This window comes from Ixodes scapularis, unplaced genomic scaffold, assembly GCF_016920785.2.
Source record: "Ixodes scapularis isolate PalLabHiFi unplaced genomic scaffold, ASM1692078v2 PGA_scaffold2__306_contigs__length_199485367, whole genome shotgun sequence".
Lineage (NCBI taxonomy): Eukaryota > Metazoa > Arthropoda > Arachnida > Ixodida > Ixodidae > Ixodes > Ixodes scapularis.
Window position 1 is genome coordinate 17,652,025 of NW_024609857.1, and position 16,107 is coordinate 17,668,131.

Consider the following 16,107-nt stretch of genomic DNA (forward strand, 5'->3'; position numbering starts at 1 on the left):
TGAGTTATAACCTCTACAACTGCTGTCGACTCTCCGAGACAACTGCTCTGGTATTTTCACCAGTCTATAGGCTTAACACTTCTCATCGCCTCTTCATTGAACAGGGCTGTGGTAAACGGTGAAAACCGGGCTTGAAACCTCACAAGGGTGGGCAAGAAACCTGTCCCGGAGTAGGCCTCCTCTCCGAACGTAAGAGCCTGGCTTACCCCGTTTTCCGTCAACTGGACCCGATCCACACGTATAGAGGATCAACCATGACGCTCAAAAAGTGCGCGAGAGTCTGTGCCTGTTCATACTGTTGCCGGAAGCATGAAAGCTTTGGGGCATAGACTAGGAATTATTTCAATTTTTTTACAAGGTCCTTCCGGACTTCCACAAAATCTAAGAAGGTGCGGGATGAACGCTGCGCAAAATCTAAGGTAACTGCGATAGGCTTCATTGTGCTGAGCATCTCTTCTGCACAGGACTTTATTCGTAAACTTGTCACTTTTTGCTGCACGGCACTGTCAATTTTCTGTTTGTTTTCGTCACAAACCTTCCCTAAAATTACTACGCTTTACGAATAAAGTTCCAAGCAGTCTACCAAGGTATTCCAGCGAAACTCAGAAAGCAAAACCAAGCGCTTTTAACCCACCTCTTTGTCCTTGCTTCCGGCAAAAATGTTTTTTCCATAAGTATTTCACCCCGTGTACGACCAGTTCTCTCAGAGTTCTCAGCTCGAAGTCCATTGACAGCAAGTGGAGAATGTGCGCCGAGCAGACGTACGCCAGGATGCCTATTGAAGACCAGACTTGTGCCTATCTCAAATACTCTACTCAAAATACTGTATTTTAAATAGTTTTTGAAGTATCTTGGTATCTTGCAAATACTTTTGATCGAGAGTATTTGATACTCTATCTTAATTACTATTCCGAGTATTTTGTACTCATTATCTTAAATAGATTTTTGACATTCCGCCATTTTCCGAGTTTTTCGGTATGAAGTGGCGTGGGCGTGGCACGAGCAAACGTGAACATTCTTTCGAGCAACCAAATCCTGTTGCTAGCTCCGATTAGCTACGGTGACTTTGATTGAGCTCGTGAAAACATCGCTTTTTTGCCGATTTTGACTCATATTTCAGCCCAAAATTCGCACAATGAAGGTTTTTCCTTGCCTTCCCAAAGGCGTCTTTTGTTTCCATAGAGTTTCCCCCCAAAAAAATCCTCGAACAAAAGGTGTGGTTTTACGGAAGTAAAGATGCCACCCTGAGGCGCAACGCGGACAGAGACACGATCTACGACAACAATGGAGACTTGAGTGCCAAGAAAATTACAAATATAAGAAATAAGATGGAGACACACACTCAACACACAAAAAAAATGTTTGTTTTGCTTTTTGTATATTTGAACACGCTAGGGTAAAACGTGGAGGTTTTCTTCTGTTTCCTTCCCTTTTGTCGTCAGTCGGTCACTTATTGCTCTCGCAAACACTGTCTGTAAGCGAACATCGATAAGCAGAGAACAGTACAGAAAACGAACTGCGAGCTGGATGACCTCTCAAAATGCCAACAAAGTGTCCCCCAACGTTAAGTGCCTTTCTGAACGCAACCTGGTTGAAGAAGGTGCGACCAGTGATGTGGCTATTATGTGGGCTCTTTTTGTTATCCATTCACTCATTTCCTTATCCCAAGTTCGTTTATAGTGAACTTCCAATATAGGAAATGTGGATTGTAGTTAAACGATGCGTCTAGGGTGCGCCGCAGAACGTGATATTCAGCGATCTGACCGGTTTGTCACCCCGACACCGTGATGTTAGCCCAACACAAGGCCTATGCACATGCCTACAGGCCTTGTTGGCATGTTCATGTCATCTTTTTTAATAGAGCGCGGGCACAGTGTCAACCAACAATACCAACAATTATTGAAGTGACGTTAAGTGCCGGATCTCTCCCGAAAGCAGTCGTCAAAGGATGCGTGCTTGAGCCACTTGGGAAAAGACAAGCGCCGAAAGAGGGATATGGTCCATTCGTCACATGCGCACTTGCCACAGGACGATTGGTCACAGGACGATTCGTCACACAGGAACATTTGTCAAAGGATGACTCGTCACGCGGCCAACCGGTCCTACAATAGTTCGTCCCCCAAAAATGTATTGTTCAATCTGGTTCGGGCGGACAAAGTGGCTCACCTCATATCTTAGTATGTCTTTGGCTTCTGAAAGGCGAAGAATTTGTAACAAACGTTTTAGCTTCTGGTTCGGTCCGGAACATTGAATGTTGGTTCGGCCTGACAAAGTGGGTCACCTCTTAGCATGTCTTTCGCTTCTCAAGGTAGAAGAATTTGTAACAGACGTTTTAGCTTATGGGTTCGTCCCGAACGGTGAATGGGGAGGCCATAAGAAAGCAACTATTTTTAAATTCGGACTACATTCGAAAGGATGGAGGTGCTCGCAACAGAGAGAGGTCGAGCCATGCAGCTGCACGAGGGGCACTCGTACACATGCAGCAGAAAGAATTCCGATATTTATTGGTTTTCTCGAAGAGGTGTATGCAAGGCAAAGTAAAAACTGATTTGGCTGCCAGTCGGATTATTGCTCGTTCAAGCCAGCAACTTAGATCAACCTGCTGAAGAGTCGTAATATGATGAAAGGAAAAGTGGATGAGTATTGTAAGATTCGTTTTTCTAACCATTGGTTTATGTCACAGTGGGAAGTCGTGAAACTCCTCATCATGGAATGTGGGCAGTTGTTGAAATTTACAATTTACTATCGTCCCCTGCCTTATAGATGTGACCAGTTGCCCGCATGACGAGTCATCCTGAGAAGAATGTTCCTATGTGACGAATCGTCCTGTGACCAATCGCCCTGTGACGAGTGCGCATGTGACGAATCGTCCTCATCCCGCCAAAAGACTAGGACAAGGTAAGAAGACGACGACACAAGGCGCACTCGCAACTGAAGTTTTATTTATGGAAAAACAATTTTTGGATTTAAAACTAAAATTCTTAGATGAGCATGTGTGCTGTGCTTACGAGCTTCGCTCCAAGAAAGGTGTAGTCCCTTTTAATTCTGCCCACTCCAAGTTAGTGAAAAGAGGTATTGCCTCTTCGTGCCTCGGAGCCGCTCTGAAAAAATCCTGTCCTGAGGAAATGGGAAGGAGTTTCCTTCTACAGGTAGATCGGCTAGCAAGTGCGGGTTTTCCGCTGAGATCCATTGTTGAAGCTGCAGAGGGCCTCAAAAAGAAATTTAGGGGTGCGGAAAGAAACGTTCTTGAACGCCAAAAAATAAGAACCGCTGTAATCCCTTACATTCACGCAGTGTCTCATAACTTGAAAAAGGTGGCGGAACGTTACGACGTTCCTGTCGTTTTTTCAGCCCCTAAAAAGGGGAGAGTGACTAGTGTAAAAAAAAAAAACACCAGAATAAGTTCGTGGACTGTCACACCGGTGTTGTGTATGACATTCCGCTTTCCTGCGGTAGGTCTTACGTAGGCAAACTGGGCGTTGTGTAAATGATCGCGCAAGAGAGCATGCTGCTTCCTTAAAACAGTCATCTTCGGGGCACCTGGCTGTGCATTGCAACCGATGTGAGTGCACACCAGTTTTCAATGACGTGGCAATCCTGGGGCGATACAGCAAAAAGATTACAAGGGAAATTCATGAGGCGTATGCAATAAGGAAGGGTGCAGATAAGTGCATAAGCGAGCCTTCTGTGACTCTTTCAGAGAAAGAGCATCTATTCTTGGATAAAGAGTGGGCACGTGGAAAGTGACGTGGGTGTTTTCTAAAAGTGTATATATTGACTGTTTTTCCATAAATAAAACTTCAGTTGCGAGAGCGCCTTGTGTCGTCGTCTTATCTTGTCCTAGTCTTTCGGCGCTTGTCTTTTCTCATTATGAACCAACTGGCCCAACTCACCATTTTGACCCACTTGGGTTTTGTGCTGAGCTGGGCACCGTGAATGCTACATTGTTCAAGAAAGACCTTTTGGCGGGCTAGTTGGTTAATGATTTGTAGAAATAAATGAACTGCGCAAAGGACGAGGACAGAGGTAGAAACGAGTACGACACACGGAGCGCAGACTTCCAACTGTTTATTTGGCCGCAGACACATTACTATATATATAACAACAGCAATCAGTTTGCGGCAAAATAAGGTTCAAACATGACCATCTAAGAAAGAAAATTCCTTGTCTGATAGTGAAACAGATTGCATGCTTATGCAGTCGTGACCTTTCTTTTTAATGAAGTAGGCTTCTACGAGTTTTCTTTCCGTTGCCTCATTTTCTCTTGCATGAACACGTGTCCTTTGCAAATCAGGATGGCAACCGCATTTCAAACAATGTACAGGCAGATGTCCGCCTGTGTTGTTTTTTATCGACAAAAAGTGTTCACGTGCCCTCAGGTTGAAACAACGTCCAGTCTCGCCAATGTATACTCGCCCGCAAGAAAGCGGAATTTCACAGATAACACAATTTCATAGATAACGCATTGTTCAAACAGGCCGGAGTGGTAACGAAAGCGCCCCTCCTCCCCCTGACCGGAGACCACGAACACCGGCCGAATGCTGACGCCGCGTTAGGTTAAATGAGCCGAGCGCTGAGTCATTGTATTTGTGTTCACCATTCGTGTAGTTCTAAAGGTGACCGCTTGGGGCGCCACGGTCTGATCTCCTCTCCAATAGCTAAAGCGACCTCTTTCTTGTTGTCCCAGAAATGTTTTGTAAATTGCATCAGTGATATTGGTACGCACGTTGCCGAGCTAGCGCGTGGCCGAATAATTACCGCGCTTGGCTCTCGCGCGGAGGCTGCTCCGGGTTCGATACCAGGGAGCGGACTCTTCTTTTATTTACTCTTTCAACTTGACAATCTGGTAAGTTCGAGAACCTTGTCGTCTGATCGAGTTACGAATGCTCTACGCGCCGAACATTCTACGCCGAATGTTCCAGAAACCCACGCGGGTGCAAAAGGCGCTTCGTGTGGCGGTCCGGAGACAGTCTCGAACCAGCGCTAGATCCTGCTGTTTCGCCGACACCGACGGCTGCGACGCTAGCCTTTCTCTATTTTGTTTTGGGCACAAGTTCGCCCTATTAAACGTTTAATTTCTTCAGTTATTCGCCGCCTCCGCACGAAACCGCCGCCGTCGCACGAAACGATGTGTTCGTGGCGAACGCAAGTCTGGCTACTTGCTTGTCTAAACCACACTTGAAACTGGCAGTCGTTTGAACAATGAAAGAGCCCAGGAGTTCTTGCGAAACTTTGTTGTCCTTGGCTGCAGGTCGCCGTACGCTGGCGGACCCCCTTGCCCCCTCTTGTGAAGACTGGCCACGGCTGCTTTGGCTGCTTTGTGAACCAAGAGGAAACAAAAAAATAAAAGCAAATAGTACGAAAAGCGAATATTCTGGGCTTTCGCTGTCAATTTCCAAATAATGAATTGCGTAGCAAATCACCTGATGTTGTCACGTCGTCTTCAAGGGCGAACAATGGAGATTCCAAGTGAGAATCGCTTCCACCGTCCTCTTGAGTATCTTGAGTAGGACATACATTCAAATATCTTTGCAGTCGCTCTACCAGACCCTACATTTCCTTGTCATAACTTTTGCAAGCTGTTCTTTCACCCTTGGTCCTCCTCTTGCTCAAGGAATGCTCTCACAGAGCAACAGTTTTTCGACCCGACATCCTGCTTACGGACTCCCAACAGGTCAATGTCCAACACCTCACTCCGAGTCGTTTCCCGTCAGTTTCGAGTTAAGGACGAGGAGCATTTGGGGAAGGGGGGATTGGGGGAGGGGGGGGGGGAGAGTCATTGCCTTTATTTGAATGTGCGAAGCAAAAAAAGAAAATTGGGGTAATTAAACTTGAGCTTAGGTTACCGGTTAGCCGTCAACAATTTCTTTTTCTTTTTGCTTACCGCTTTGTGTACCACGGTACAGCGGTGCGTGAGTGAGTGCGTGCGTGCGTGCGTGCGTGCGTGCGTGCGTGCGTGCGTGCGCGTGTGTGTGTGTCTGTGTCCGCGCAAGGGGGCTTACGCACGTGTGCGTGTGTGTCTGCGTGAGCGCGCGAGTGCGTTTGTATACACCAGTGTTTCAGAGTTGCCACTCCGAAATTGCGATCATTCCGGAATCATTCCGCAATTTCGCGACCCCGGAATGGAATGGGAATAGAATTACATGCCTTTTGACCGGAATGGAGTGGGAATGGGATGGGGCTCAATTCTTATGCGAGATGTGTCGATCATCATCTAGGGGGTCCTACGGGCTGATGCAAAACCACTTAGACAGAAGGCCTCCGCATGGCCTCCTCTCCCTCCATGATACGTCATCAGAGACGGATCGCGCTAACTCGGTTATTGGGCCCGAACCGGACCTTCGACGCGCTGATTGGACACGAGCCCCGGCCGAACACTGACGCAGCACTCGTGCCCAATCTCACGCCTCGATCGATCTGACTGTGATGACGCGCGCGGAGGTCTTCTGCCTATGTGGTGTTGCCTGGTGGCGCCATTGGCTAGCGCTGAAGGTGACTCACGTCTTAATTGCCTCATTGGCTTATCCTCCTTCCAGGATTAAAATGGTGCGCTCTTAGTCTGTCAAGCAACTGATATCGAATGGGTGTACATAGACAATCTGGCGGGGCAAAAAAAAAAAAAAAAAGCAAAGCAGTTGTGTAATCCTACACGATTGGCATGCAGCTTTTAACCAGGGCGTCAAACCGAACCCGAACCGAAAACCAGAGCAAAGCTGTTATTTTGAATTGAACCGGAACAAAACTGTAACTGAAATTGGAAATTTGATGTTGTACCTGAACTTGAATGGAACCGTAATTTCATTTGGCGGTTACCGGCTCATTGGAAACGGTTTGGCGCAATAAAGTATGAGCCGCGCCTTCTTTCGGAGGGCGGCGCGAAGCCAGTCCTATTGGCGACATTGGGGTCAGCGACTCAGTTTGGACTAAACAAGCGGCAGCGAAGACAGAGAGACGGCTCAATAATATTGAAAGAAATGGGTATATTTCACGTCAATGTGCAGCACGAACTGGCGTCGGCGAGGACGCGTACAACTCCAAACTTTATTTCACCTTACCATGGACCGCAAAGGACGCTACGAGCCACCGGAGCCAATCCCTAGCTCGGAAGGTGTCACGTGTCCTTCCGGTTGGGCGGAGCCACGCGGGGAGCGCGAAGTCACGCGACAAGCTACGAACTACGGATTGGCTCGGGTAGGTCGTAGCGTCCATCGCAGGGAAACAGAATGTATTTGACTATGCCGAAAGACTAAAGAGCAGTCCAAGTTTGACTTTTAGTAATGCATTCTTTTGAGAAAATACAAAAATATGTGTCAGAGCGCTTTTCTTTACAAATCATGGCGTCGAACACTGCCCTAAAAAAGCCAAATACAGATGTATAATACGTCTTGACGTTACAGACCACTATTTTAGGACACGTAGTTACGCCTACAGACAATGCTATGAGGCACACAGAATGAATCACCTTGACGAAACAATAAAACTATGCTAATATATGCCAAATAAACAATCAAAACGGACGACAAGAATGAGGCATGGAGTTAGGGAACAAAGAACACCTACTGGAATAGTAGGTGTTCTTTTTGCTTGAATTGATTCTTGTATTGGACATATCGTGCTGTACAACGTATACATGGGCGTCAATTTTTCGCTAACTGAAATATCGCTTGGTAATAAAATAAAAAAGAACATTAATTAAATAAAATGCACTTTTATGATGTGAATAGAGCTACGTAGTACCCGTTACGAGTAAAGAAACTACTCAGACTTCGATTATTTTCTGACGAAGTGATAAATATCATATGCGTTTTCCCATAGGAATACACAGGAAGACTAAAAAAGTAAACTCGTTGGTTTCTGCTTCAATTTGCAACCGAAAGTTCCGTAGACACTAGCGCCAGCTGAGCCTCTAGCGTTTATTGTAATAACTCTATGCTCTGTGGTAGTAGGCTGGATCGCGGATCGTGAGCCCGTCGGTGACACCACAGGCGGCCACTACTTGACACCTGGCAATACACGCAAGTCTATGGGAGAAACACACAAAAGTAGGAATATTGAAGCTTGTACTCTGTATATGAATGCGAGTGTTTCATAATGTGCTGCGATCATTAAATCGGGCGTTAGGATATAAAATGGATATTTGTCAATCGTTCAAACGCCGATTTCAAAACTCAAACTTACCTGAGCACTCACGGCTGAGCTGGTAAGTTTGTTCGTGTATTGTATGAAACAAAGGAACATATTATCAATAAGACCGTTTTCGGGAAAGCGCAGAAGTTGATGAATGTCGAAAAAGTTCCATGTTGACAGCGGCTTTCCAAGAGTGAGCGAACTCCGAGTAGCAAAGCCTTCAAGCTTTGCTACGCGAAACCAGCAGAAGCGGAGGTCACGTGACCCTGCGGGGCCTGGAAGCGTGACGTCACAGGAGACCTGTCAGCGATTGGTCGAAACGAGACACGTGCCCTCGGTCACGCTTTGGTTCGTGGTTTTTATGAACACTGTTCTAATTCCACTTGAATAACCATGAAAACTATAAATCGAACCGAAAATGATAACTAAACCGTAAATAAAACACCATAATTATCTTTCCCTTTGCTACACTGCACGCGAAACGGGCAACGAGGAACTATGGGCAAACAAAATATATAAAATAAAGAACACAGCGCGGAGCACGCGGTATTTTTTTGGTTCTGGTTTCAGATGTCGTTGCCGTGTTTACTTTAGGAACACGGCACTCGAGGGATTCTGCAAAGCGGTAGTCATGCCAAATTTGTGCGCCGTTGAAGGATGTTCAAACGGTCGACTAAAGACCCGTGATCGTTCGGGCGACGTTAGTTTTCACCTACTCCCAAGCGATGAAGCATTGCGAAGTCCCTGGTTGAACAGCGTCCTCTTGCGCAGAGGTCTCGGCGATGGCGTCAGAATTTGTTCGCTACATTTTCGGTCAGGAGACTTTGAATAGAACCTTCAGGTTAGTCGGAGTCTGGGCGTAGGTGTGAGGCGAATTTCTCTGGGTCGGCGGCAATTCTGGGGCGTCCTCGTAAAGAGGAATTCCAGAGTTCCGTGTCCTTAGGAGCATCTCCCGTTCTGTTGGTGTCAGGTCATTGAACGGGAGCCCGAATTCGCTCGCGAGAGCGGCATTGCCGTCCATGGTTGGTCCGACGAAACGACCGCGCCACCGCGCTGCTATAACCCACCGCGGTAACCAGAATCTCGACGCCCTAAATGCTACCGGTACCGACAATTCACATGTGACGTCACTCCCTACGTCACCTCCGTTTTCGGAGGCCCAAAAATGAGAAACGCAGATAGTACAGTTTCGGTTTCTTCAGTTCTTTCGTAGGTACAGAAATACGCGTCACAAATGTCTATAAAAAATTGGGCAGTATGCCAGGTTCCCAAGAAGCCTAAAAACACCATTTAAAAAAAATTAATAAAATCGCCTTCATTGTCCCTTTAAAAGTTGCACAAACCTCAAATTGCGAAGCTTTGCGGTGAGCAAGTACGTTTTAGGCACCGGCCACGTTACTGTTTGTGGCAAAATATTTTTGAGGGTGATGAAGATATGTTTGCGGTTTGCCTGGCCATTAGTGCTCTAAAAAGAGAGCCCCGCACGGTGACCGCGAAGCTTCGGAAGAGCAGCCTTCACAGTATTGGTGTCTTCGCGTCACAGCCTCATAACTCCCTGCTCACCGTCTCGGTTTTAGTGTATTGCAACATGTAATCAAACTGCTCTATGGTTATTAATGGAAAGTTTGTCACCGCAGGCTACCGTGCGGTGTAGCATTATAACCGCAAGCTCGCGCTGCGCCTTTGAAGCACAATTTTCAGTGCGCGCCAAAAGCGTTGCCGTGCTCATCATTCTAAAGAAAAAAAAATGTGGTAGTCCTTACACCTCTTGTTACATATACGACACTCCAAAATTTCAGTTCGCCGTGAAGCCTACTGACGTCAAACTGACGGCCCCAACTTTTACGAGAGGCAGTGATGACGGCGCCATATAAGATATTAAACTGCTAAAGTACGCATCAAAGAATACAAAAAAACAAACAAAAAAAACAAACAAAAAACACCGAGGTTTTGCAGTAGGGCCAAGAAAACACCGATTACTTTTTTTTCCTACAGTCATTTACACTTGTTATCTTTAATAACTTCCACAACTCGGCTATCAAGCCGCTCGTGAAAGTTGGTAGCGCCGGTTGATCGTCAGTGCGATGTACAGGTGCCGTCAAAATAAAACGGAGCGCCGGAGCGACGTCCGAACTGCATCGCCGCGCTATCTGGCAGCGCCGGCTGGAACTGATAGGCTACATTTGCGCATGCGAACGTGCCTTCCGCTTGGGCCTCCGTTTTCTTCTTCCAACCCACACGTTATCGTTAATTTGAGCGGCACAACGATCTTCCTTATATCGACGCCTGATAGCACAAGGGGCGGTGCTCATTGACAACACTGGCCCTTTCCCACTTGCAGTCAACGTTATCTCCGAGTGTGAGTCGAACCCCTAGCGGACTTTATCGGAACAGCGTTTGGCGGCTCGAGACGCCAATAATGCGAGGATCAAACAAGAAAACGGATGACACCGCGAACGGCACGCGCGCGTGCGCAGACGGCACCTATCAGTTCCAGCCGGCGCTGCTAGATAGCGCGGCGACGCAGTTCGGTCGCCGCTCCGGCGCTCCGTTTTACTTTGACGGGACCTGTACGTCCAACTAAAGTTTAGGGGTGTCGTACGCTATGCAAATACTGCCTACTAACATAATCGGCGTGTTTAGGGGTTTTATTTATTGTTCTATAAAAAAAAATTTTTTAATATACCGTGCATTTCTTGTACCGTGTTATTTGCAACATTGCGGTCCCTCTGGGTAAAACTGCGCGTTCTAAGCTCTCGTCACGAGCGGCTGGCTAACACAGACGCGCTTCAAATGCTTCGAGCATTTCTTTATTTGCTTTGTAATTACCTGAATGCAAGTACGGGTATTTTGTCTTTTTAAAGTGTTTGGAATAAATGGTCATGTTCCTTGTAACGGCCTTAAAACGCGAACCCATTCCTGACTTGTATTGCTAGACATACCGCTGCGCGACGAGTTTTCTCCTACTTATGGTAAAGAATAGACTTTTCGTAGACCGTACAATAAAGTTATTCATTATTAGCGGGAGGGTATTTCGTCACGTTGAGCACAGATTGAGGTGGTGGCCATGCACAAGACCAGATATCCGCAGCGCATGCGATACACGAAAAGTCCCTAATGAAATTACACATCCCGATCCTTCGTGCAACGCTGTTGCGAGGCGGAGCACAAAAATTCCTTTTTTAACGCGCTCACTTTTTTTCCTTACAACGGCTTCACGCATCAAGGCCGACAGTCCCTGAAACCGTTTCCGCGCCGCCGCCGCCGCTGCCGTCCCCGCTCCTCTGGTTCTCCGTTCGTCCGCGGGAGGGCGAGCGGCGCGCTGGAGTTGCGAATAGATAGTCCTTGAAGAAACGAAGGGTGCTGCTTATTATGTTCAAGTTTTTAGCCTCGAAATTTCTTTTTTCCGTGATCTTATCTGACGCTGTAGTTGGGGCGCGATAATGAGATGCAAGGACTTCGCCACGCCCTGCATCTTTTAACCTATCAGCGACTATAGTAGCCTTGATTGCGCCCTCACTTGGGCGGAAACCAGGTATAGTAATACCCGTGCCACATGGGCAACTCGAATGCCATTTACAACGAATGACATTCGTGTGATCGACGAATCGGTTCGCGATCTGTCGCGCGTGGAACACCCCACGCTCGAAGTGTCGCGCGCTGATTGGCCGATCGTTCAAATGTCATTCGTTGTAAATGGTATTCGAGTCGCCCGTGTGGCACGGGTATAAACTAGGTTTCTTGCTTAAACTACCTCTATTAGACTGATTTGAAAGGAATTTTCCTTTACGTATATTCCTGATCTTTCTTTCGAACCTTTGTTAGTCATATATCACGTGTACAAGTATTCCGCAGCGGGAAGGTTGTTGTTGTCATTATTAAATTTATTTTTCAAATTAATCTTTCCGAGCGCGCATAGCCAGCAGGGATGTGGACTCAGGAAGTGGCGCTCGTATGTCCCCTAGCAACTTTTGTATATGCACAGCAGAGCATCGCTAAAATATATATAAAGAACGCGTCGAGGGCGTCCGACTCAATAAGCATTCATCTATATATAGAGAAAGCAACTTCGGCATCTTTTAAGTGTCTACTGCGTCACCCACAGCCACTGAGAATGCCAACGTATCCCGCTAGAAGTCTTGGGATGGCTTTCATTACCATCGCTTTTCTGGTTACGGTAGCAGGTTGCTGCGGACGCTTTGAAACACGTGAGTATTTGAGGTATTCCAATGAAGATGGTCAATGGTGGGAGAGCCTGTGCATCTCGTAAAGCCACTGTACGCTGCTAATACATTATACGAAAGATTGTCTGCTTTAGGGTAGTAAAGTGCATGGTATAAGTAACTGGAAATCTTTATCTGGGTAGTCTTGTTGTACCTGAGGTACAAACCTAAAAACTTTCATTTTTTCGGTATGAGTGAATCTGTATGTTAGGTTCCTTTTCTAGTGACTTGTAACTAAGTGAAACTACTTTTTACAGGGACCTTTCTATGCACCTCGTTAACATGGTACAACCTATAACTCTTGAACTATTAACATGCTACCATGTGCATAATTAACGTTGAGTTGTGTACGACGTGGGAGGCACTGACTTGATCGAACGACGTTTTAGCGAGCGAAGCCACGCCCATGATGTTTCATCGAATGACACATTATGAATGGCAAAGTTCATTTGAGCGAACGGTGGATTACCGATGCCGTTCTAGCGGCACCAATTTATCGAATCGCTCAGGAACTCCGTTTAGGAAAAATAGCGACCTGCTTCCTTCATCTCAATTCGAAATCGACTTCATAGCGTGTTTGAAGCTCCTCTGACAGCTATACAAGGGAGGAGATAACTTGAAAGATGTGCGCAGTTACTGCTGTTTGTATCTTGTCCTGGTGGTGTCTCTCTTCTGCCATAAATGCAATATAAAATATAATTGAAAATAAATTATAATTACAATCGTAAAGTAATGTAACATCGCGTGTATAATGCAGTTTCCAATCAATAAATCGGACTAAAAATTTGCAGTTATCAAAAATAAGAAAGTTCCGGTAGAAAAAAAAAAAAAGTTGTTTCTTGTTCCACTAATGAAAAAAAAAAAAAAAAAACAAGAAGCTTGAAGCCTTCCGCTTGTCGTCGCGAAGGTTAGGTGCATATGCACTCGACTCGTGCGTTACTTCATGCGGCCGACGTCTTCTGGGCCCGTCGACGTCAGCACCGTCTCTTAGGGCAAGAACGTCAACAGGCGAGTTTCCGCAGTTTCGGCGTGACATAGTAAACAGTGAAAGCTGTGACTTCGGTGAACCAATTGGAGCGTGGGGATGAGACTCAACTCCGATGTGGACATCGCATGGACACCAATAAAGCACATTTATCGAACTTATGTTTGTGTGTATCCTTAGTATAAGAAACTTTGCTTCTAATATATTCTGACAACTTTGGGGAAAATATATAAAGTAGGGAGTTTTAGAATAACGTACGCAATTTTAGCGCACGCTAGCATCTCGCGCTTGCAACTCCATTAAGCCAGTCACAATGGACCTATTCCGAGAAGCGTTCTGCGCACGCGCGAGCGCCAGATGCCAAGCGGCAGAAGTCGGTACGAAAAATCGACGAAATTCGGAAGGAGGCTGTCGATCAGCGAGTAGAACACGTAATTGGGGTGACCTTAGGAGGGGTCACGTGACCTCGGGGGTCACGTGACCTTGGGGTGCCTTGAGAGGGGTCATGTGATCTTGGGGTGACCTTGGTTACGCCGACGGCGACGTTGACGCCGCTCAAGCCGGAAACGCGCGCCTGAGAGCTGCGCTCTAAAGGCGCATTCACACTGAGCAAAAAACGCGCGTTGCGGTCGACGTCGACGCCGGCGTCGTAAAGTACGAAGCAGTCACACAGGTTCACCCAAACGGCGGCGTCGTCTCGGGGAATCTCACTTTTGTCGAGAGAACACGGAATTTTTTATTCGTCTGCTTCGCACGATTGTTGTTGCCATGCCTTCGCGATTGCACATGCGGTGGGAGACAACCGTCTTCACTAAATGGACAACGGTGATGATTATATATACGTTTACACTCCGCACGGACTCGAACGGGCAGCTTCAGGTGCTCTTTTGCCGCGTTTTTGTGCAAACAAAGCACGGTGCTACGCCGGCGCGTCCCAGAGCCTTCGCGTCCGTACCTTTAACACTGCACGCAGCCTGTGCGAGAGTGTTTTCGATGGAGGGCTGTTGCATTCCGTAGTGATGGGTGTACACAAAATTACACAACACATTGGGAGTGATCGCTCCCGCACAGTCGGGGGTCGGAACACACCGCGAACTTCGGTGGCAGCTTTCGCGGCAGCTTCACGCAAACGATGAAGAGTAGCTTCACAGCGTCGTACACGCACATAAAACACTGTTCACAGTCAGATGTTCCAATCGGCTTGCTTCTTTCCACGCTGGAATACTTCCAGCCACGTTTGGCGAGCGCACGAATCCCCCGAGCTCTCCGCCTTTTCGCCTTCATTGTCAGTCGAAAATAAAAAAAAAACAGCGAAAACATGTCCCAACCGGAAAAGGGAACACGTCACGTCCGGACGCTCGCTGATTGGCTCAAGCGCGCGCGTCGAGGGAGAAATTGGGTTCCGAGGCGTCGTCTCCCTGCGTCGTCCTCCTCGGCGCGCGACTTTTTTCAATACAAAAATAAGCAAAAAATTCCCCCCACGACGCGCGTCTTTCCGCTGTGTGAATGCGCCTTAAGATGAAAGCCATTTGCAACTCCCTGTAACGCCGAATTAAAGCGCAGCTCGAGGAGGAGGAGCCAAGGCCACCAAGGTCACATGACCTTGGTGGGGTCACGTGACCTCGGGAGAGGGGGGCACGTGACCTCGGGGGTCACGTGACCTCGGGGGGTCGCGTGACCCCCAGAGAAATTTCCCCTCTAAATTTAGCGGAAAAAGTTTCCCCTTAATCTAGTGGAAAACTTTCCTCGCTAGATTTAGCGGAAAAATTTCCCCACTAAATCTATCGGAAAAATTTCTCTGGGGGTCACGTGACACCCCCAGGTCACCTTACACCTCCCCAAGGTCACGTGGGGGGGTCACGTATCCTCGGGGGGTCACGTGACCTTGGGGGCGTCCGTGACCTCGGGGGTCACGTGACCTTGGGAGGTCGTGTGACTCCCAGATCACGCGACCCCCCAGAGAAATTTTCCCGCTAGATTTAGCGGGGAACTTTTTCCGCTAGCAATAGCGGGGAAATTTTTCCGCTAGATTTAGCGGGGAAAGTTTTCCGTTATATTTAGAGGGGAAATTTTTCCGCTAGATTTAGCGGGGAAATTTACCCATAATGCACCGCGCGGTTACGCCGACGGCGACGGCGCTCAAGCCGGAACCAGGCGCCTAAGAGCTGCGCTCTAAAATAACGTTTCTTTTTGTCCAGACTAACATTTTAGATTTGTTTAAACATGAGAATACAACGCGAGCGGTCGACCAGTCGTGTCCGCTTGAGTGGCCTCGGCAAGACAGGTCTCGTGCACACTGACCCTCGGCGAGAAATGCTCGCGCGTCGCAAGCAGCAAGTTGCCGGCGATCGTTGACCATTTTGCTGGGTATTTTCAAACAGTTTATGAAATGGATCTCTCGAAGGAGTGAAATGTCGTCGTGTATTGAAAATCGCAGTCGCGAGGACGCCGCTGACGTTGCGCTCACGACGACCGCCCAAGCAGCGGCAGCCGCCGCAGCCCGCAGCCGCGGTCTCGTAGGAGCCGCCATTTTCTAACCGTGCTCGTCTTGGCTTTAAACAACTTCTTGAGCATCACGAATCCTCCTTAGAGGAGCGCAAAGACTATTGGCGCACGCACGCAGTTTCCAAGAAATAGCGTACGCAAAAATAGAGCACGCAAAGCGCAAAACCTGGTTAGCGTTCGGCGCATGCGCAGTGGCGATGACGCTCTTATTTTTGTACGCAAGGCTTCAGTGTGAGCTTTTTTAAAACTGCACAATATCATACAAAA